The 21652-nt window shown below is 39.3% G+C and overlaps 1 protein-coding gene across 4 annotated transcripts in view; it reads left to right on the forward strand.

Moving 5' to 3' along the window:
- Positions 1-21652, forward strand: part of MARCHF1 (membrane associated ring-CH-type finger 1) — a 252774-nt gene that overhangs the window by 68357 nt on the left and 162765 nt on the right. For all 4 annotated transcript variants that reach the window (XM_037377493.1, XM_037377506.1, XM_037377522.1 and 1 more), the window contains exon 2: positions 9351-9429. The gene's annotated coding sequence lies outside the window, so the exon portion shown is untranslated. The remainder of the gene's footprint in view (positions 1-9350; positions 9430-21652) is intronic.

Genomic DNA, 21652 nt, shown 5'->3' on the forward strand with positions numbered 1-21652 from the left:
ATGCGAAGCCTGTGCAAACAGAAAATTACTGGTGTTTTTTAAGGCAATTCAAAGTTGTGTTTGCAAAGGCTTTCACTGGATGTTGCAGTACTTGCAAGTCTTGAGAGCACCTACATCTAGTTATACTGTATCACATCTCCAGCTGTTCTCTCTCTTTTTTTTTTTTTTTTGTTTTGTTTGTTTACCTCCCAACTTTAGGTAATACCTATTCACAGAGCTGGACTAAATTTCTTGTGATTTGTCCCATCACTGGTGCTTCCCATTATGAGCCTTTTGCAGCAGTCAGACTGGGTGGGAGCAGGAAAGTACCTCTATGTCCCGCTTTCCTCCCCTAAGATTAGAGTTCACAGATTTACTGTCAATATGGATAGACTTTGTTCTATAGCTTGAGTGGATGAAGTAGCACAGTCATTGCTAGTGATAGAGGTTTGTGTGTGTGTGGTTTTTTTTTTTTAAGTAGTAGGGTTTGTGTCTTTGAGTATGTTAATGCTTAGGACAAAATGGAATCTGGATCTCTAGTGTCTTGTCAAAATGTTCTAAGAACATCCCAGATTTTCTCAATATACTTACTGTGTTTTAATGTAAAGGTGGGCCGCCCTTGTCTTTTGTTGGAAAGACAGCACCAAGAATAGACAGAAAGAAACATTTTGTGCATCTCTTCTTGATTGTTGAACTCCCAGAAGGGTTTGGGGCTATTATTGAGCTTTACACTATGACTTATAAAATGTGCTGCCATTCTGGTTTGGATCAGGGCCAAGTTGATGATCACCGAATCATGGGCCAAGTCAGGTGTAGACACTGTGATGGTATGAGTTTGTCCTCTACTGTAGTAACAGGAAGCATGACCTTTAATTCCCTCTTATGTCATCCTTGTCACAAATGTACATAGAGTGAAAACTTTGCCCTGCTGAAGTTTATGGGAGTTTTGTAGTTAACATCAGTGAAGTCAGAACTTCACAGGTTGTGTATGATAGGGAAAAAGTAGAAGGTTTAGATTCAGATAACTCATGTGATTTTTTTTTTTTTTGTTTTTTTTATTGAATGCAAGTGTGATTTTATTTTGCAATTTTTGTGGCCTCTTAAATAATCATGTGATCTTTTGTTATCCTAGATGAACATGGCCTTCCCATTCAGTCTTCGTACTTGTTGTAAGAAGGGCAATAGCAAAATAAGGAGATAGAAAGCAGAAATAAAATACCAGCATTTATTAATTTTCTCTTATTAGTGGGAATCCTTCTTTCCTGCAGCGCAAATATGTACACTTCTTAGCATGGCAGATATTGCATCTTTCAGTCATGTTTAATTCTAACATAATGCAGAAGTGAATGGAAGTATAAAATCAGATCAGAAGAAGTTGAACAGTTAAACAGCTGAGGAAGCAGTGAAAATTTTTAGTTAAGGAATGTGGTATCCAGTACAAATACTTAAGGAATTATTTATTTTTAAATCAGTGGATTTTAGAATATATTCCCACGCCTTGCAGATTCAACTAGGGAATACATTCCAACTACTACTTGCAGAAATACGTAGCTCCTCCTAGTTGCCAAGTGTAACTCATGGTGTTAGGATTGTCATGGTGTTAGGTGTCATGATTAGGATTCAACCAAGCAGTGACAACAACATTAGTTTAGTTTACGTGTAACCAGTGTCAGGACTGAGCTGGCATTCAAGTTGCTCACCAGTCGTGACAAAACCCAATATATCCAAATAGGGCACAAGATAGAGCTTATCTTAGTCTTCTAAAACACCTGCCCTCTTTCAAAGTTGTCTACATGGAGTAAGGGTCCAAGATTTTAACATTTCCTATTGATAGAATTCCTCTACAATAGGGATTCAACACATTATTTATAGTCTGTCTGTGTTGTCACACAGAAGATCCTGCAGGAACAAGGATGGCTATCTTTCGAGTGGATTTATCCAAATTGCAGTGCAAATCCTGATCTCCCTTCCTTTCTAATGCTTCCACATTATTTTGCTGTCAGGGAGTGGGATAGTGAGGTTGAAAGCTCATCAATTGTGCTGTTTTGTTGATGGCTGGCCAGCCAGCGGCACAGACTTAATGCAAATGAGAACTGGTTTTGCTCTGAGATCTAGTTTGAGGTGGCATTGTGTCATTCCTGATGGTAACAAAGTTTTAAAATTCATTTTGAATTTATCTCTTCAAGTCCTATCAACCTTTTGGTTTATTTTGCTGTTATGTGTAAACCTTAAATATGCAGAAATTACGTTTAAAATAAATGCTTGTCACCAATAATCTTTCTTAATCATAATTTTTTTTTTTTTATAATCTTTGGCTTTGATTTTATGGTAGTATTGAATCTCAGATTGAAACCAGCTAATGGATTTCACAGAGGAAAGGCATAGTTACTATGGCTACACAGCACCCTGAAAGCTTAAAAGGACAAAGGATAAATGAATACGGTACTGGCTGCTTAGCCTTTTCTAGAATAGATTCTAATAATTTAAAGGCTTTATAGTCCTGCAGACACTGTTAGAAAAAGCAAGTTGTTAGTCCTTTAAAAATTTGTGGTTTATTTTTTAGTTTGGATCATTACTTTTGAAGTAGCATGTTTGAAAAATACTTTTTAAAATGTCCTCTGCATTTACTAGTTTATTTCACATATATCTACTGCATGTAATGAAATTGACTATTACTGGTCATTTCATCACTGATATTTTTACTATGGTATTTTAAAAGGAGTAGAAAGCTAATCCTCCTACGGACAAACAAACACAGAGTAATTGTGGTTTGATGAAAACTTGCAGTAATGTACTTTTTATAGCTTTCACTGTAGTTTTGGCTGAAACATTTTACCTTTGGTTTTCTTATAAACCAATCTACACATTTAAGACAAACATCTTGTATATAGTAAAGAAAAATAAAACACATGCATGGTTAGGTCCATGCAATTAAGGAGGAAATTACCAGGTTTTAGCATTACCTTAGTGACTGATAGCAGAAGGGCTATTACCTGCCTTTGCTTGAGAAATAAAATGTGTTGAAATCATAAACATGTCGCTCACCAGCTCAAGGGTAGATTTTAATGACCTGTTGAAGATAATACAGAATAAAATTTTATAGAGTGTAATGATAAAATGCATCTACTGTTCACCACAAATAGTTCTGTCTACTGCGAGTTGTAGGCAGCATACTTTGGCCGACGGGTTGCAGAAAATCATTGGGAAAGTAGCAGGTGAGCTTACAGGTGGCTTTATAAAGAGAGATTTCCTGTGCTCTTATTTGCAGGCAGATGGCTCTTGTATTTGTAATTTGGATTTATCTGTCCAACAAAATTTGCATATATTTGTAAAGCGAACTGGACTTGCTGTATATACAACAGACCACTGAGCCATCCTCCTATTGTAGATCTGTCCTGTGCTCCATAGAAATGCCACATTTGCTACATCAGCCCTTAAGTGTCATTTATGTCTAAGTCATGCAAAGAGGCCTTTCTACCTAAAAATATCAGAATTGTTGTACAGAACTTCACCATACAGACCAGCAATCTACGCCAATCTGTAAAGCCTAGTTGGGCCAAATTCCAAGATGAGCAGAAGAGGATGCCTGGGAAAACCCAAGAATAACCCAAGTGAATGTATAGGTGGAAGCAGGTGATGCTGTTAGAAAAATATTGGGGGAATTTCATCCTGCTGTTTATTGTGGATCCGAGATTGGATAATTATGTAGTAAATCTTAAAGTAGCTCTAGGTTATAAACTACTATAAACTAAATTATGGTGGTGGAGAAGTGATCCAGAACATCTGTTTGTTTTAAATCTCCATAGGGCCTGTTCCTAGCTGCTTCTTGTGGCTTTGGACAGACAGATCTAAAATACAGATGTCAGGCTTCGAAATTCAGTAGGGCAGTTTTCCTAACTTAAGACTATTCTTCTTTAATTTACAGCTTAAATAACACTTCTGTTACAAGTTCAGACAGAACCAGTGTGCTCAAGACTAACACAATATTTATGGAGGGTTGGTTGGTTTGGGTTTTTTGTGTTTGTTTTGGGGTTTTTTGGCTTTTGTTGTGTTGTTGGGTTTTTTTCTCAGGGTTTTTTTTTTTTTTTAGTGTTTAAGAGTTTTTCAGAGGATTTTCACTTAAAAATGAATTTTGTATATTTCTACTGCTTCTTAAAATAGGGAGAAGGGGTTATTCAGGTAGATTCCAGGTAAAATATGTTCCTTTCAGGAAATCACTGTTGCTAGTTTTTTATCTTGCATGAAAATGTATTGAGGAATTTTCCTCTTCTTTTTGATCATTGTAAACATAAGGATGAAAAAATTAGATGGGCTATTAATGATTTGTTAGTGATGATATCTAGCTGAAGTCGCTCCATAGTAAGTAGTCATTGTGGGCTTTTCATTCCAAACTTGATTTCCAGCACAGTGTAACTTTATTCTTTAAAACTTGTATTATGCACAATTTGTTTTGCTACATGAAATGGAATTTGGAACTTTCATCAAGTAAAAACTGCCAATGGATTGACAATTTATTTAGTAACTGATCTCCAACCCCTACCTTAGATGATTTAAATGTAATTCTTTCAAAAATGAAATTATAAAACCAATAAAATAAAAAATCATTTCCTAATTAGGGATTTTTATTTGTAGTTATGTGTTTCATTCGTGGGTTTTTTGGTTTGATGAAATACTCCGTTTATTTATTATTTACCTAAGTACTGCAGAAAAAGATGCTGCTTGAAATTCAGAAGTGGATCAGTTAGAAGTGCTTCAACAGAAGACTGGGACTATGTGATATTTGATGTTGCCATGGGAAACTGCTTTGCAAGAGCGTTTGCAGAGCAGATGGACCAAGACAAATAAACCAGATACAGGTATTGAACGGAGATTGTGTAATGTTCTGTGCAACAACAGGAAAACATGAACTCAAACCTACAGAACAGTTCTTTCATTCATCCTTTTTGTATGGATACACTGATAGCTTAATTTTCAGAACAGAATTCTTTATAGCAAACTTGGTTTGTTTTCCTTTAAATGGAATAGTGTATTTCTATAGTATTTCATCTTGTGTCATTGATAAACAACTCTGATATGAATAGTTCAATAGTGAAGGCTTCCTATAGTTTTTGAGTTTTCAATGAATCAAAGAAAATTTCAGGTTTACCTTCTGTGTTATGCAAAACCAGTAATGTCCTCATGTTATGCTGTAATCTACTACCTTTCTGGCTAGCCTCTAAAGTTATACCTAAGTACACAAACATAAAGGAATGAAGTCTTTGCTTTTCAGATGTTACAGTTTTGTTAGCTTCACAGGCTCTTGGCTCTTGAGAGCTCTTCTGTACCTTTATACACTAGCTTTTTTTTCCTTGATTTTAAAAAAATAATAAAAAGACACATACTCACCCTAAGAACCGGAATGTCTTTCTAATCATATGTTTGGCACAGAAGTCTGTTTCCTTAGCAACGTGAACACAAAAGATATCCATGTGACTATATACATGCAACATGCCTTTGTAAGAGTACGTATGTACAGAAATGCAGTGTGTTTGTTTAATATTTATTCTTTGTTCTCCCTGGCAAGGAATAAAATAGACATGTGCTGTTTAATTTTTTTCTAAGGAAATAGAGAATTTGAAATACAATTTGTAATCATATCTTTTCAACTACACAAATTGGAACTCAAATTCAAACTTGAAAAAAGAAGAAGCTTCTGGAAAAATAAAAGCTTAATCTGCTCTCTTGAAGATGTATGATTTCAACTGCTAAGGGATATTTTTTTTTTCCTTAAGTAATACCCTGACTGTAAAAAAATTACTTTGGACTTTCAATCTATAATCTAACTGTGCTTCTGTTCTTCATGAATTATAAAACTTACTCCATGGGTTGATTTCTCCACATGCAGTAGAACAGTTATTTGGGTCATGCTGTCATAAACTGATGAATGCCCATGTAACTGTCAAAATTTTTCGTTTAGTATGAAATGCCATGGAATGCCATACCACTGAATACCATGCGTTGATTTGCATTTTTAGAGTGCATGTTAACAATTTTTTTTGAGTGGTCTGAGTAAAGTTTGTTTGTTTATAAGTATGTATTTTCATTACAAAACAAAATACTTTTAATGTATTTGTTCTTAATCCATCTTAAATATCATGTGAAAATCTGCCTGAATTACATATTTATGTATACTATGCTTTTTCAGGGAAAACTAGGAGAGTTAGAAGCAGGAATTATGGGGGCAGACTTCATGGTTCTGCAGTGAACTGGATCAGAGTATCTGAATTTCTTCCACTGCTTTTAATCTGTGATTGTAAAATCTTGCCATTAATATCAGAGAGGCCAAAAGACATGTTGGCAGTCATTAAGGTCAGGGTTACTATATGTTGCTAGCTTTCAGCTATAAACTTTTTATGCCTTTTGGAGTAGCTAAAGCACAATGAGGTTGATTGTATTATTTTTATTTTTCTATGCATGGTGGAGAAGAGATTTCATGGGTGATTAATTTAAGCTCTTTTCAATTTCTTTTAAGCAGAGATTGGTTAAATAAAACACTTTACAGAGAATTGTTGAGGTTGGAAGGGACCTCTGGAGATTGGCCAACTCACTGGTCAAGGCAGGGTTACCTACAGCGTATTGTCCAGGACTATGTCCAGTTGGGTTTTGAGTATCTGCAAGGATGGAGATGATGCAACCCTCTTGGGCACCCTGTGCCATTGATTGACCACTCTCACAGGAAAAAAAACCCTACCATTATATTTAAATGGAATATCTTGTGATTAACTTATGCCTGTTGCCTATTGTCCTTTCACTGGATATCACTGAAAAGGCTCCGGTTCTGCCTTTGTTACTGCGGCTCTTCCTAATGCAGCCCAGCGCAAGGGCACGTGGCTGGCTCACAGCCACCTTGTCCTGCAGGTCCTTTTCTGCTCATGTGCACAGGATTGTTCCTGTCAGGCGCAGGACTTCATGTTTCCCTTTGTGGAACTTCAGGAGGTTACCGTCGGCCCATTTCTAGGCTCTCAGGGTCACTGTGAATGGGAGCACAGCCCTCTGGTTTATCAGCTACTCCTAGTTCGGTATGGTCTGTGAACTTGCTGAAAGTGCACTCTGTCCCACCTTGCAAGTTATTGATGAGTTGTTGAACAGTATTGGCTCTTGTAAAGACACCTGGGACTTGCCTTTGGTGACTGGCCTCCACCTGGATTTGTTGCTGCTGATCCACAACCCTTTGAGCCCAGCAGTTCAGTCAGTTTTCTATTCACTCACTCTCCATTTTTTCATGTTTCACCAGTCTGTCAGGAAGGAGACAATGGGAGACGGTGATGGAAGCATTATTAAAGTCAGGATAAGCAATGCTCAGCGTTCTCTCCTTGTCCGTTGGGTCAGCCTTCTCGTCGTGAAAGGCTATCAGATTGGTCAGGCACAATTTCCCCTTCACATATCCATGCTTACTACTCCTAAACACCTTCCTGTCCTTGTGTCTGGTGATGTTTTTCAGGATTTTCTGCATTCCCTTCCCAGGGATTGAGGTAAGGCTGTGACTGGCCTGTAGTTTCTTGGGACCCTCCCTCTTGTCCTTTTTGGAAGTAGAGGCAATGTTTACTTTCTTCCTGTCCTCAGAATTTCATCCCCAGCCACCCTCCCACCCCAGACCCCCATCACTGTGATCTTTCGTGATTTTTCAACGACAGAGTGGTCTCACAGCCAGTGTCCTCAGTACGTGCGGGGGCATCTTGTTAGGGCCCATGGATCTGTGTCCAGTTTGTTTAAATGCTTCCTAACCTGATCCTCTTCCTCTGATGGGAAATCTGCCTTGCTCCAGGCTTTCCCACTGGTGTCAGCGACCTGGGATAGCTGATGGATGGTTTTATCAGTAAAGAGTGAGGCAAAGAAGGCATTTGGTGTATTTGCCTTCCTCATATCCTTTTTGACAGGTCTCCATCGGAGACAAAACCAGCAGGAACATTTCCTGTTCCCCTTCATGTTTCCTTGAGCTATCCTGCCTGTGTCTCTGTGATCCCAGTGAAGTTGTAATTCGCCAGCTGCACACAGACTTCTCAGTTCCTCCTGTTCCCTGTGCTGTGTGCATTAGTGTGCAGGCTCTTTGGAGAGATACAAAAGCGTGCTGATTTCCCAGAATATGTAGGATAGCTCTCCCCATAATTCTGCCTGGTAGACATTTTCTTATGTATGTGGACACAGTTGGTGTGGGACCCCTACAGCCCTGTTTTTTTGCTTACAAATTTGCTCCTGTTCACATTGCCCCATACTCTTTGCTTGCCAACCTGGTCCTTCGCTTCCTCGCTTAACTGCTGGTCATCCTCTCCTGCCCCATCATTCCTAGTTTGAAATCTCATTACTGGATTGGCTAGCCTGTTGGCAACAATTTTTTCCTCTTTTAACTGATACCATTTCTGTTAAACAATCCTCTGTCCTGTTCACATAAAAACTAAAACGCTGTTGCCCCTATGAGCTGCACAACCAGCTATTGACTTGGGATCTGTCTGCTTCTCCTCATGCCCTTCTGCCTTTGCAGAAGGATTCGGGAGAAAACTTCCTGAGCTCCCCATGCTCTCGACACCCTCCCCACAGCCCCATCATACCCCACAGCGATGTAGTCAACGCTTGGTAATTTCCTGATCGCCCTGGCATCGTCACTGGTGCCCATATGGAAGAACGACGGAGGGTAACGGTCTGCAGCAGCCTGTCCACGATGTCGTGCTCCGAGCTGCTGGCGGGCAGTGAGCCTTCCAGGGCAGCAGGGCCGGGAGCAGCTGCGGGCTGCCGTCCCCCCAGCAGGGAGCTGCAGGCACCCGCCGCGTGCTCCTGCGCACCCCAGCTTTAGCTGCTTTGGGTCCTTTGCTGGACAGAACTTGCATTTGTTGCTCTCATAAGACAACTGTTTGAATGTTTTATGTGTTTTGGTGTTTGCTTTGCAAGCAAATGTGTGTAAAAATACTTCTAGTGAACAAATTATGTGGTTTGGCTTTTTTGTTTCATTAAGCTTTGTTTATTCTTGACTAGTATTCTGCCAATGCCATATGGGTTAGCTGGCTACAAAAAAGCTTATTCCACTAGTGTGGCTGATAGAGGTAAAGTCATGTATGGTTTTCCTGTGCTCAGGAAGATAAAGGTTTTATCTTCAATTAATCTCAAATCAATCTGAGAGTCTACAGAAAGATTAATGGGAAACAATATCTAGTATAGAATTTGATAAAGGTTATTTAAGACTACCTTTCAAGTCCAGAATTGGTGTTTTAGGTTGTACCATCTGGAAGACACCAGCATAAATTCCAAAGCTCGCTTCATAACACGATTTCAGTGTAGGTATACAATATTTCAATGTGATATAACTGGTTTCACATGTGTCCTGTTTCTGTTTATTCTAGGAAATGAACCCAGGAAGTAATGTGAAGGGCCATGTGAAGCTCTGTCATAGCAGAAATTTTCTAAAAGATTGCTTTACCTGTAAGTTGTTCTTTTCTGTTGTTAATGTTAAATTGTATTCATATGGCTGGAAAAAAGGGTTTATTTTGGCATTTTAAGTGGCAGCTTGATTGTGAAGAAAACCCTTCCAAGTGCCTTATGGTTAATGCCTGCTGTTATTAGCTTGCTGTATCTTAGTGAAGAGCAAACGAATAATTTTCCTTACCTATTAAGATTTTGAATCTAATGAGCAAGATTTTTATGCTGTGTCATTATACGTTATATCTACTGTGGTGCATGTTAAACTGCATTAGCTAATTTTTCAGAAATTATTTTAAAAGTAAATGAAAAGTAGAAAACATCCAAAGCTGTATGAACGTATGAAGCTTCTCCACTAAAAATCCTGTAGCAAAGATTGCCTGTGCAGGTGCCTGCTGTGACTCAGACCTCTTCTGGATTGTTCATCTTTTCCCAGTTATTAAATTATATGATAGTGCCCTTTACAGTTGTGCCACTTGTGGCAAAGAATTTTCTTTGAGCTATAGTCTAATCATTTAATTTTGCATGCATCGTATAACAAACTCCACTTAAGAATTTAAACTATTGTTTTCATCTAGAGTCTAATTATCTGCATCAAAATACTCAAGCAAGTGAAGGAGATTAACTTGTCTTCCTAGCAATACTGCAAGAAAAATATTACAAGATCCATTTTACACAAAGAACCAAAAGCATTAGACTGTTGATTTTGGCAGATTCATGTAGGTGGTGGCAGAGCTGAAAACTGAATTCCGAAGTTCTGAGTCCCAATCAAGAGTTATAATTTGAACATATAGAAATATGCCTAAAAAGACTATCTTGAAGGAGACTTGGAGTTTACAAGCTGGTTATGTTAATCAGTATGTTAATTTTCTCCCTTGAGTATGTAATTATCATAGTTTAACTAAACATTATATAGTTAGCAAGTTCCTGAAAACTGTGAGGGGGAAGGTATTAATAAAGAGTGTTTCAAAACTGGTAGTAGCTGTTTAAAAAGAACTGTTTCAGAATTTTTTTCCTTATCTAGAACTCTGTTTTAAAGTAGCAGCAACTTCTATGCCTGGGCAGTGTAGGTAATTTAGTTTGACATAACCTGTAACCCAATAAAAACTTGAAAACACTAGTCTTCCACAATTCAAACTCTTAATGAAATGTGAGAAAATGTCCTGATACTTATTTCTGATTTTCTTCCAAAAGTACTTTGTCTTAGTACTTCTTTACTACTCTAATATAACTTGAAACAACCACAAATCAAGTGCAAATACAAGAAAATCCATTAGAAATTAGAATCTTAGTTCTGCACTACATGTTGTAAAGTAGAAACTAAACATCACTGTCTTCATTCTATTAATATTCACACGGTATGGGTGAAACTTCAGCAATTGCCCTGTGTTATGCTAAGTGTATTAAAATGACTCAGATGACGAAGCATTTCCTTTCGTTTTATCAAAGAATCTGGATGGGATGTTCCAGGATATTTCAAGGAGGCTTTTATAAGCAGTCAAGGAAGAGAGAAGGGAAAGTGCTATTCTGATAATGCTGCCTTAATAACTGAATTTGTCAGATTTTCAGTACTATTTGGTAGGCTTAATTATTTAGCACTAAGTCACGCAAGTGGATTTCCAGTATCATAACAGTGGCCTTTAAAAATTCAGACTGTAAAGAGGTAAGGTTGAGTTAGAGTTGGCTTATTTATTTCGACTTTGTTGTCCCTTTAAATTGCTCTGTTCGTCTCTTCATGCCTCTCTGAGTGTGTGTGTGTGTGTGTTAGAGGTATTTATAGTCAATGAAGATAAGAGAAGATTTGGGACAGAAGTACAGAAGCAACTTGGAAAAATCTTAGGTGAGAACATGGATGAAAGTCATTGACAGGATGCAAAAGCTGAGTGTCGTATTGCATGCTGAGCAGTAAAATACATTTGTAGCCTCCCAGACAACAAATGCGTTATTAGAGTCCTGCAAATATGGCAATTTCCATTTGATTTTACTAACATGACTGCATTTGAGGATAAACTAGCAGAAAGATGTAGGTGGGTGTTCAGTGTTTTTCTGGTTTTGTTTTTGGTTGTGTTTTTTTTTTTTTTTTAAATGTTTGCAACATTGTCTATTACGATATTGTTCTAGACAGTTCTGAAGTATGGTTAAAGAGCTCCCAATATGCAAGCATGGAGGCATATTTTCTTCCCTTGGTGTGAAAACTGACCCCATATTTACTCCTCTCAAGTGTCAATGAAACTCTTTCTGGTATGTGTGTTGAGCAAATATTCACATACATCAAAGGTACCATAGGCCTAAAGTTCCTTGCCATCATTCTTCCTGTTATGCAAAGTGTACTTCTCTAGGTATAACTTCCATTCTGCAGAAGCATTGGAGATGGTTATGCACTTGATGTAAAAATTTTGCATGTGGTACCCCTCTTACATGGAGTACTAGGTTGCTTTGAAGCCCAGGAATTTGAGAATTTTGGTGAGCTACAGAAAAAAACCTGCCTGTGCTCCTTCAAAGAAGTTCACATGGGCTAAAAACTGTTGTTTTGTAGGAAGTGCTGCTACAGCCTGTTTTTCCTTAGCCTGTTGCTCCAGGAGGATAATAGTCTGTCACTGGTTCTTACCGCTAGTGGATATTTATGCATCTTTAATCTGCACTTGTGGTGCTTGTGCCATCTGATGCCCTGGCAAGGTTGAGCAAAGCTCCACTGTCCCCTTGCCAATGCACTGACATCGTGTGTGCTCTGTTCTGCATCAGGACCATACGCAGTGGCATTATAGAGAAAGGTGATGTCCTTCTGCCACTGGTCTATCTGCATTGAAATGCTGTCAGGACCTTAGTTTCTTTATAAATTGTTCATTTGTGCAGTTTTGACCATAAGCTTTTGTGAATGCTAAGGATATTGTTGAAAATTTCTGCAGACAGTTCTTATAGGATAATCTGAACAGGAAGAAGCTTGTAAGCACTGATTAGATAAACATAATAGCAGTTCTAGAAGATTGACATCAGTCAATACACATTAATTTAAGCATTGGACATACTGTTTTTCATTACATCTGCTTCCTTTAGCAGTGTGCTTCAGAGAGCGGTACTGAGGAGGAGAAAAGGTTCTAGAGATTGATCGTTGATTTAATAAAGGCCTACTAAAAGAAGTAATAAGGTAATTTTTGTTTGGAATAACTTCTGACTGCTACTATGTACAGGCCAGAAGGAATAATATGCCTTATTTAACCAATTAAATATTGCTTGGAGAACTGCAGACAAGCAATTCTGGTTCTGTTTCATTTCAATTCTCTTTTTAATTGGTTGTCAATAAGTTAATGAAGCTATGGCAGCACTCTGTATTTTCACCATGGCTGGACCTGCTTATTTCAAGTCCTCCTCTACACCTCTATAGTCAGTGCTTAGTCTATTCACTCCTTGTTCAAGAAGTGGGGGACAGTATCACAGAGGCATGTCTCAAAGCAGCATATATGCAGCCTCCTACTGAAGGCTACAATTGATTTTATAATTTGGGTATTCAACCATCATATTGGTACAAACAGAAAAGGCAACATGGGGAGGAAAAAAATATTATTATTATATATTCTGAGCTACGAGAGAGAAATACAACATTTTTGTAACCATGAGATAGTTACAAATTATTTGTCTCAAGTCTTTTTGACAGAAATAACTCCATGCTGTTAATTGTGACATTGATTAAAGTATTCATGTTACACATTTAATGTGTCTGGTAGTATTACAAAGCCATCAGTATTGTAAAACTGGCTGTCATGATACACAGCCAAGTAACTATATAATTTATTGAGATTTGTAGATCATAGTAGCAATTAATTCATTATGATCAGTTTTTTAATTATTGTACTTTTCTTCCAAAGGGAGCTTGTGTATATTGTTTCTGTTAATGTTAGCTGCTGAACAAATAGGCAAACAGAAATCTTTTGTACCTCTTTTTCCCCAGAGCAGGACTGTTCTGTGTTCAGCTAATCCCCATCAAGATAATGTTTCTGTCCTGTGCTTATCAAAGATTAAAACTTTTAGGTATCTTAATATGTTCTGTGTAAAATATAGAAGTAAACTTTGTTTTATAGATATATATATATAAAAACATATTACTTATGTTTATAGAAGCACAACAATTTCTATATAGGAAAGCCATTCATTTTGACAGAAATTTAAGAGCACAAATGTTCTGTTTGTACAGACAAAATGGTAAATTAGTCCTCTTTATGAAAGACGTGTTTGCTGATGCACAGTGACAAGAGTTCATTGTTTTCTCTGAATACTTCCCTTGCTGGATCTCTGGAGCACTTAGCTTTCCCCCCTATTCTTCTCATGCCCTCTGAAGAAAGGGTTGAAAAACCTTCTTTTGATTCCACTGAAAATGCAGGGGTGGGTCACTTACTTGGAGATCCTGATGAGAGTCCAGTGCAAGTATGGTAAAAGGTGAAACCAAGCCAGCTGAAAACCGAAAACCACACAAACCGCCAAAATCAGTAATAAGAATGTAAATGATACATATAGAAAATGCTGAAGGATAGTACAGATTTTCTTCTGTTGTAGAAGATTCCAAGACCCTAAGAGCACATTAATTTCCAGGGAGTGTCTTGCACAGCTCTAATTAAGGTTTCAGTTTTGGCTGGAGATAAATCTGCTGCTGCTCTTCCCATGCCTAACTTTAGTCTTGGACTTTAGACTTGAACTTTAATCTCATATGTTACCTGGCATATCTTTTTGTGTCAGTTTCTGTGAATATATCTGCAGTTTTAATTGTAGCATTTTTGCATCCTGTAAGCATCTTCCTAATCATAAGCAAGTGCTTATCCTGTCAGCCTGACCTCGGTGCCGGGGAAGGTGATGGAGCAGGTCACCCCGAGCGCCATCACACAGCACGTGCAGCACAGCTGGGGGATCAGGCCCAGCCAGCCTGGGCTGATGAAAGGCAGGTCCTGCTGGATGAACCTGGTCTTGTAAGACAAGGTGACCCACCCAGTAGCTGAGGGAAAGGCTGTGGATGTTGTCCACCCAGACTTTAGTAAAGCCTTTGGCACAGTTCCCCCCAGCATTCTCCTGGAGAGACTGGCTGCTCATGGCTTGGGTGGGTCTATTATTTGTTGGGTAAGAAAACTACCTGGGCAGCCAGGCCCAAGCAGTTGTGGTGAGTGGGGTTACACCCAGCTGGTGGCTGGTCACACGCGGTGTCCCCAGGGCTCCGTGCTGGGGCCCGTTCAGTGTCTTTATGGAGGGCCTGGCTGAGGGGATGGAGCGCACCCTCAGCCAGTTTGCAGATGGCCCCCAGCTGGGCGGGAGTGTTGGTCGGCCTGAGGGCAGGAGGCTCTGCAGAGGGTCTGGGCAGGCTGCACCGATGGGCCGAGGCCACTGTACGAGGTTCCACCAGGCTCAGTGCCGGGCCCTGCCCTTGGGTCACAGCAACCCCCCGCAGCGCTCCAGGCTGGGGGAGAGCGGCTGGGCAGGGCCTGGGGGGAAAGGGCCTGGGGGTGCTGGCTGGCAGCCGGCTGGGCAGGAGCCAGCAGGGTGCCCAGGTGGCCAGGAAGGCCGGCAGCGTCCTGGCTGGTGTCTGAAACGGTGTGGCCAGCGGGGCAAGGGCAGTGACCGTCCCCCTGCGCTCGGCACTGGTGAGGCCGCACCTCAGGTACCGTGTTCAGGTTTGGGCCCCTCGCTGCAAGAGGGACAGGGAGGTGCTGGAGCGTGTCCAGGGACGGGCAGCGAGGCTGGTGGGGGGTCTGGAGCACAAGTCTTGTCAGGGGCGGCTGAGGGAACCGGGGTGTTCAGCCTGGAGAGGAGGAGGCCTGGGGGGAACTTATTGCTCCTACAGCTGCCTGAGAGGGGGTTGTAGGCACGTGGGGGTCGGTCTCTCCTCCCAGGTAACAAGTGACAGGACAAGAAGAAAAGGCCTCAAGTTTTGCCAGGAGAGGTTTATAGTGGACGTTAGGAAGAATTTCTTCACTGCAAGGGTGGTCAGTCATTGGAATAGCTGCCCAGGGAGGTGGTGGAATCACCATCCCTGGAGGCGTTTAAAAAACATGTATATATGGTTCTTGGCAACATGGTTTTGTGGTGGGCTTGGCAGTGCTGGGTCAATGGTTAGACAATGATCTCAAAGGTCTTTCCCAACCTAAATGTTTTTATGATTCTATACAAATCTATCTTGCAGAGTGAGGAGGATAGAATTATTTTGAAGATCTGTAATTGTTTGCTTCAGTATTTATTATGTAGTTGTTTGGTTTTTTTTAAGAAAGGATATACTGCAAAATACAAATTGATGTAGCTGAACTGATGACACTAAAAATACAACAGTTGTCTCTGGTGTTGCTTTTTAATTTACTTTGGTGAGGTATAATTTCTTGTTAAAATTAGATAGTTGTAACTATGATTTGCTGAAGGTTAAAGAAGGAGACAGGTTCTGTGAAACTTGTGTGTTTTGAAAATATATTGTACCTAATTTCCACCAGTAGTGCTGAAAGCAGTGGTCAGGAAAAAATGTCCTGTAAGTTAAATGTGATGACACAGGAAAGAGCATCAATGCAACTAATCCAAAATACTTACCCTTTCAGGTCAGTATGCAGTCAATGTTTTCCTCTACGTATAAACTTCCTAAATCTCAGGTAGTGTCAGAATGCACATGCAGATATCAAAATGGTGCTAGTGAACATGTGCACAGCATTTATAAGACACCAGCTGTGGTTTCATTAGTTGCTAAACACAAGGAAAGCCAGAGAATTGTGCAAGCTGCCTTGGAAATTGAGGTGGATAGCTCATCATGCAATAAGCAATGCCAAATTTGAAAAAAAAAGCCAGTGGAAAAAAATGAGAGACACAGATAAAAGAAAAAAAATATTGCAAAGAATTCTCAGGAGCTGAAAATAAAGTACTCTGATGAATAAAAAAAAAAATTGAGGTCCAGTGGGAGAGAAGGGAGGGAATGGTACAAGCAGTGAGTACTTCTGACTAATAGTGTTTATTTTTATTATTGATTGGTCTAATGTTTTTCCAATCCAACAGACCACAACTTCTTAGTATGTTTTCAGTGTTGTGAAAATATACATGAATTCTATAATTCTTTTTTACCATTAATAGTAAGTTTCTGGTCGATTACATGTTGGTTCATAGAATGTGTGGGTAAGAATTATAAATGCTCTGACTCCCCCGTTTAGCATGATGGTGCTATAGTATGTGCTTCCAAATTATGCAACAAGGTTTGGCTTCACAGCCTCCCTCAGACTGAGCTTGCATCTCTCCCTCTTGAGGTGACTACCTGGACTATGCTACAGAAGTAGCTTGCAAGGGAAGGACTGAGAACTTTTATATAGCCTGTCACTTGTACTTCCCCTACTTATTACACTTGTTGGGTATTACTGCACAATTAGTCAATGGGCAGGAAAGAGTACCTGGGATTTAGAGCCAGTGAAAATTGGTTTTGCTGAGTGTGTTTGCAGATGGTTGTTCTCCTGCAAACAAGATCAACACACTTCAAAGCAAGAGTCATAACAGTCTTTAAAAAAAGGGCAAAAAAAATTAGCTTCATTAATACCACTTAAAAGGTACAGCAACTTCGGATTAGATACAGCATTGTTATACTATACGTCTACATCTCATACTGCCTGGCTTCGGGCAAAAGACTCTTTTGTTTCAGCTTGCCAACAGATGAAAGGTTCAGCTCCTGCACTGATAGTTTGCACAGTATGGAGGGATTGCATTGTCATAGAGATGCAAGAGGTACAGCAGGACCTCCAGAATGTCCACATGAGGATGTTCATCTCTGTGGAGCTGTGTGAGGAGCTTGTTTTGACCCATGGAAAGCAGAACGCTCCTAAGAAACCTCATATTGGTAGAAGAGCAACTTACAATTTCTTCATGTTGCCTAGAAGTTGATGCATCATTGGGCTTGTCTCTCTCCTCTGAAGAGAGGCTTAAGGGTGACCATCTCAGGAAATGGCATTCTGCAGGGTCACTCTTGCCATAGTCTACTGATAGAGTCTGGGGGACTGTAATGATCATGGCCCTTTGTGCCTTCCATAAAGCTAGAGAGGATAATTACGAATATTTATTAATGTAATAAACCAAAGACAGCAGTTTTTGTGGGCTGATTTCTGTGAGACTGTTCTAAGCATTCTCCATTTTTGCTGGCACTTTAGTAGTTTCCTGGAAAAAGAAGTTCTTGGCTCTAAACTTGAATGGAAAAGGCAAATTGATACTTCTATAATTATTTTGATTGCAGTTTATTGTTGTAGTCTATTTCAGGTAAAGCTACGCTGTATGAATCATAAGAAATTACTGGCTCGAAAACAGAGTTATAATGTCAAGAGGTGCTTTTGCTCCACAAATAACTAGTTCTCCACTAATGTCATGTCTATGTGGCTGTAAGTTTTTGTGGGTTTGTTTGGGGGTGGGGCGTTTGGGGTTTTTTGTGTGTTGTGTTGTTTGGGTTTTTTTTAATATTATGTGTGCATGGTAAGAGCATTGCCTTTCAACTGTGCAGTAATCTCTGATAAGTTGCTTGTATTTTTAGATTTTGTATGACACTTGCTCTCCTCAGGCTTTAATACATCCTTCTTTATACAGCTCGCTCTTTGTGAACAGTTTCAAAGTGACTGTGACTATAAGCAGAAGGTTTATTTAAGCAGAAAATAAACTAAAGAACATCAGAAATGACTGACAGGAGGGCAGTGAGAATACAGCTGTGTCCTCTGTATGTTTCTATTTTTATGATTAATCACAGTAAGAAATCAGTAATCTAAAAGTAAGCAAGCAAGCAAAACTTGTCTGTGCTGCTCTCTGCAGCTATCTGTTAACTAGGATCTAGAAAGTGCTAGCAGCTTGTGGTTGTTTTTGCTTCACTAGCCCAGCAATGTACACAGTATACATTACACAGAGCTGTGTGGAAGATCTTGAGAAAACAGGACTTTGTGCATTGCTGCCACCTCCCATGTGGCATTGTATAGCTCTTGGTCCTTGGGCAACCCTGGGCCTTTCCAGGTTCAATTATCTTGTCATTAGAGGTAAAATGGAAGAATTTTGCTGACAGCTGTTATTTGTGTGTTTAAATAGCTATAAATAACTAGTTAAAACTACAAACTGTAGTTTACAGCTAAAATTTCTAGCAGGTGCACCCTGCAGCATTCCTTGGTCATCGGGATGGTTGGGGCTGTGGCTGGATACAGTGGCGTGCTTCCAGCCTCGGCAGGGCCTGCGTGCAGGCAGCTGGCATGTGCACAGTGGGAGAGGGATGGTGGGTCTTCTGAAGGGACAGCTGGTGACTGTTACTCAGTCCTGTAGCACCCAAGAAGCATATATACCTCCAGTCTCCACCTGGAATGCTTAGGGTCCCAATGGCAAATTCTAGCAGGTTTTGGAATGAACACACTAAAAGTTTAAGTTGCGGTGCCATGAATCTTTACCTGTCTGTCTGCTGTATCACGACCTAAAGATCTGCTTTCATTGCAGCTTGGAAGAGATCACATAGACTGCCTTTACAGACCATGGAGAAACAAACACATGCATATACATAGTTTCAGAGAGTTAAAGTTCAGAACCAGTACAGTCATGAGTGGTGCTTAGTGTCTTCTGACTAGCTGAACTGGACTCCAGAATTAGCTAGATGACACAAACCCATCTTTGTATAAATTTGGAAGGTACTGTTCCTGGAATGTTTTGCAACATTCATTCAAGAATTTCTGCTGAAATGAAAACTTCCATTGGTAAACTCTTGTGTAAAAAGTCCAGAAAGTTCACTCCTGAGGCTAAGTTAGCACTGACTAACTGGTGTTAATTTCACTGACTGAAATTTGTCCAGACATCTGGTTTAATAGAGGAGAGCAGTTGCTTTGGAGCATAGACTCCACGCAGTTTAAGTGCCTAAGGTTAGATGGTGTACATATATACTCTTTTCCCAGTGTTTATCAAAGAAAGAGGATTGAAACAACTTGCATTTCAAAGTGAAGTTGGCTTTCGTTTTCCAGTGATCTGCTGAAAAGATGACAGTAATGTGCATGCTGAAGTAGTAGGTTAAGTTTGGCTCAATTGACATTAGAGGGCAGGAAGATCCTGGAGTGATCCTTACAGCCTTGGTTGACTAGGTGCTCCCTTCAGGAGTGTATCATCATTTCACCAAGTCTGAGTGCCTGGCTTCCATCTGTTCAAACATGCACAGCCTGAGAAGGGAGAATAGCTGTCTTCTGCCGATAACAGAGAAAAAGCACAGCTGTGGCACTTAAAGGTTAGAGCTTAAGAGATGCTGTGAAGTGCCTCTGCCCTCACATATACTGACTTGTCAATGAAGTGTGTGTGTGTTGTAGTGGAGCTCTTTTTGTGTAAGATGCTGTAATGGCATTTTCTGAGAGGTGACAAAATGTAATTGGAATGGTTACAAAGAAAAGTTGACAGCTGATGTTCAGTTCTTAATATAGCAAAAATAAAAATGAAAGCAAATTTTTCTGACCCTAGACTAACTGACATTTTTGTTTTGGAAGAGATGTTTTTGAAATTTCTCTCTAAGCAACTCACACTCTAAATGGAGCTAAATAAACAAGGTAGAAAACACCTATGCATGAGCAGAATTATAATGACAGAAACAGATCTAAAAGAAAGCCTTTTTTTTTTTTTTTCCCCCTGGAAGATTTCTCTAATTTGTGATTTTTTTAAATAGTCCACATAAAGCAATTTTCAAAGATGTTACCGTGAGTAATAATTTTATTTGTGATGTACATTTAAGTACAGCTGTAATAATAACACTATTATTATAAAGCAGAATAATGCAGTGTTAAACTCTTTGAAGCAGGCAGATGTGAGCCTGTCTGGAGAGATGTATTCATAACCAGTAGTAATTAAGAATTCTTTTACTAGTTCTTACAAGTCTCATCTGAGATCTAAATTTGGATTTTGCTAATGTATCTTAGAAACTTGTATTTCAACAAGATGTCTAGTCATCTTCTGATTCTTAATGTTATTGAGGCCTTAACTATAACCTGCAACTGAATTCTTTGCTCTAATTTTATGCTTTATGAGAATTTCAGCCATTTACAATGTAGAATTTTCTTCCTTACAGTTTCACTTAATAGGCCCTTACTTTCTGTCCTGACAAAGTTCCTAATCTACTTTTTCTACGTATCTTTCATTACTTTATTAATTTTTGTTCTTTGTCATTCATCTTCTTCAATTAAATGATCTGTCCTTTTCATCTGTGTTTCTGCAGATAGAAGTTTCGTAGATTCCGTATTGTTTCAGTGAGCCTAATGGGGTGAATGGAGTGTCATGGTGAATATTTATGACCTTGAAGCAACTGCCCTGCAAAGCTGTGACAGTTTTCTCAAAGAATGGAGAGAACAAGTACATTAATAATAGTTTTGGCGGTTTTTTTCCATGTTTTTTAGCATAATTTTTGCAGATTCATCCTCCCAAATCTCCCTTCCTTTTGGTGGTTATACAAAGGTTTGAATTGAGCTTATTAGGTTGTACCCATAATATGCTTACGTTTTTTTAATGTTACGATGTCGTAGCAGTGGACTCCCTTGTTTGTTGCAATAAAAATACCCCAATACCCGTGCTTGGTTGTTTTCATGATTAATTGTGGTCTTTGAATAGAAGAAAAGATGGTATTTGCAGATTTGAACACTGTATTATTGTGAGAAGTGAGAGGTGGGAAGGGTTATTTATAAACTTTCTTTGAAATCAATGAATTTTCTCTCCTTTTGTAATTTTTAACAGAACAGGTCTGTTTATGTTGATACTGCCTAAAAGTTCTAATTTTAATAAGACCAGGTTTCTAATTTGCTAGATATATCATGCATATAAAGAAATACTCTTTTCCTGTAGGAGTGCCTATCGTCTAAATATACAAAAAACATGTGGGTTAAAAATAAAGTTTTACAGTTGTAGTATTTGCTTTAAACAATAGCTTATTCGCTCCATCTTTTATCTCTTGTGCCCCAGTTGAAAGAATGTTCCTTAAGAAGTAGCTTACAAGGAAAGATGTACTCAAGTGTTCACTGCAAAAAACTAGTGAATATTGGTTAAATGGAGTCGTGAGCAGACAGCATACGGGGCAGACACACGTGCGTCATACGCAGTCATCCACTCTGTTGAGTAGCCTGGGCTGTGTAATTCAAAGTTGGCCCCCTCTCAGCTTTTTGTTACTCATGTACCACCAGGGACTTGTGCTCAGGGGACAGCGGGAAATTTCAACGCTTTTCTAAAGCAAACAGTTCCAAAAATTGTGACTGTA

Source organism: Falco rusticolus, chromosome 1 (assembly GCF_015220075.1).
Source record: "Falco rusticolus isolate bFalRus1 chromosome 1, bFalRus1.pri, whole genome shotgun sequence".
NCBI classification, from domain to species: domain Eukaryota; kingdom Metazoa; phylum Chordata; class Aves; order Falconiformes; family Falconidae; genus Falco; species Falco rusticolus.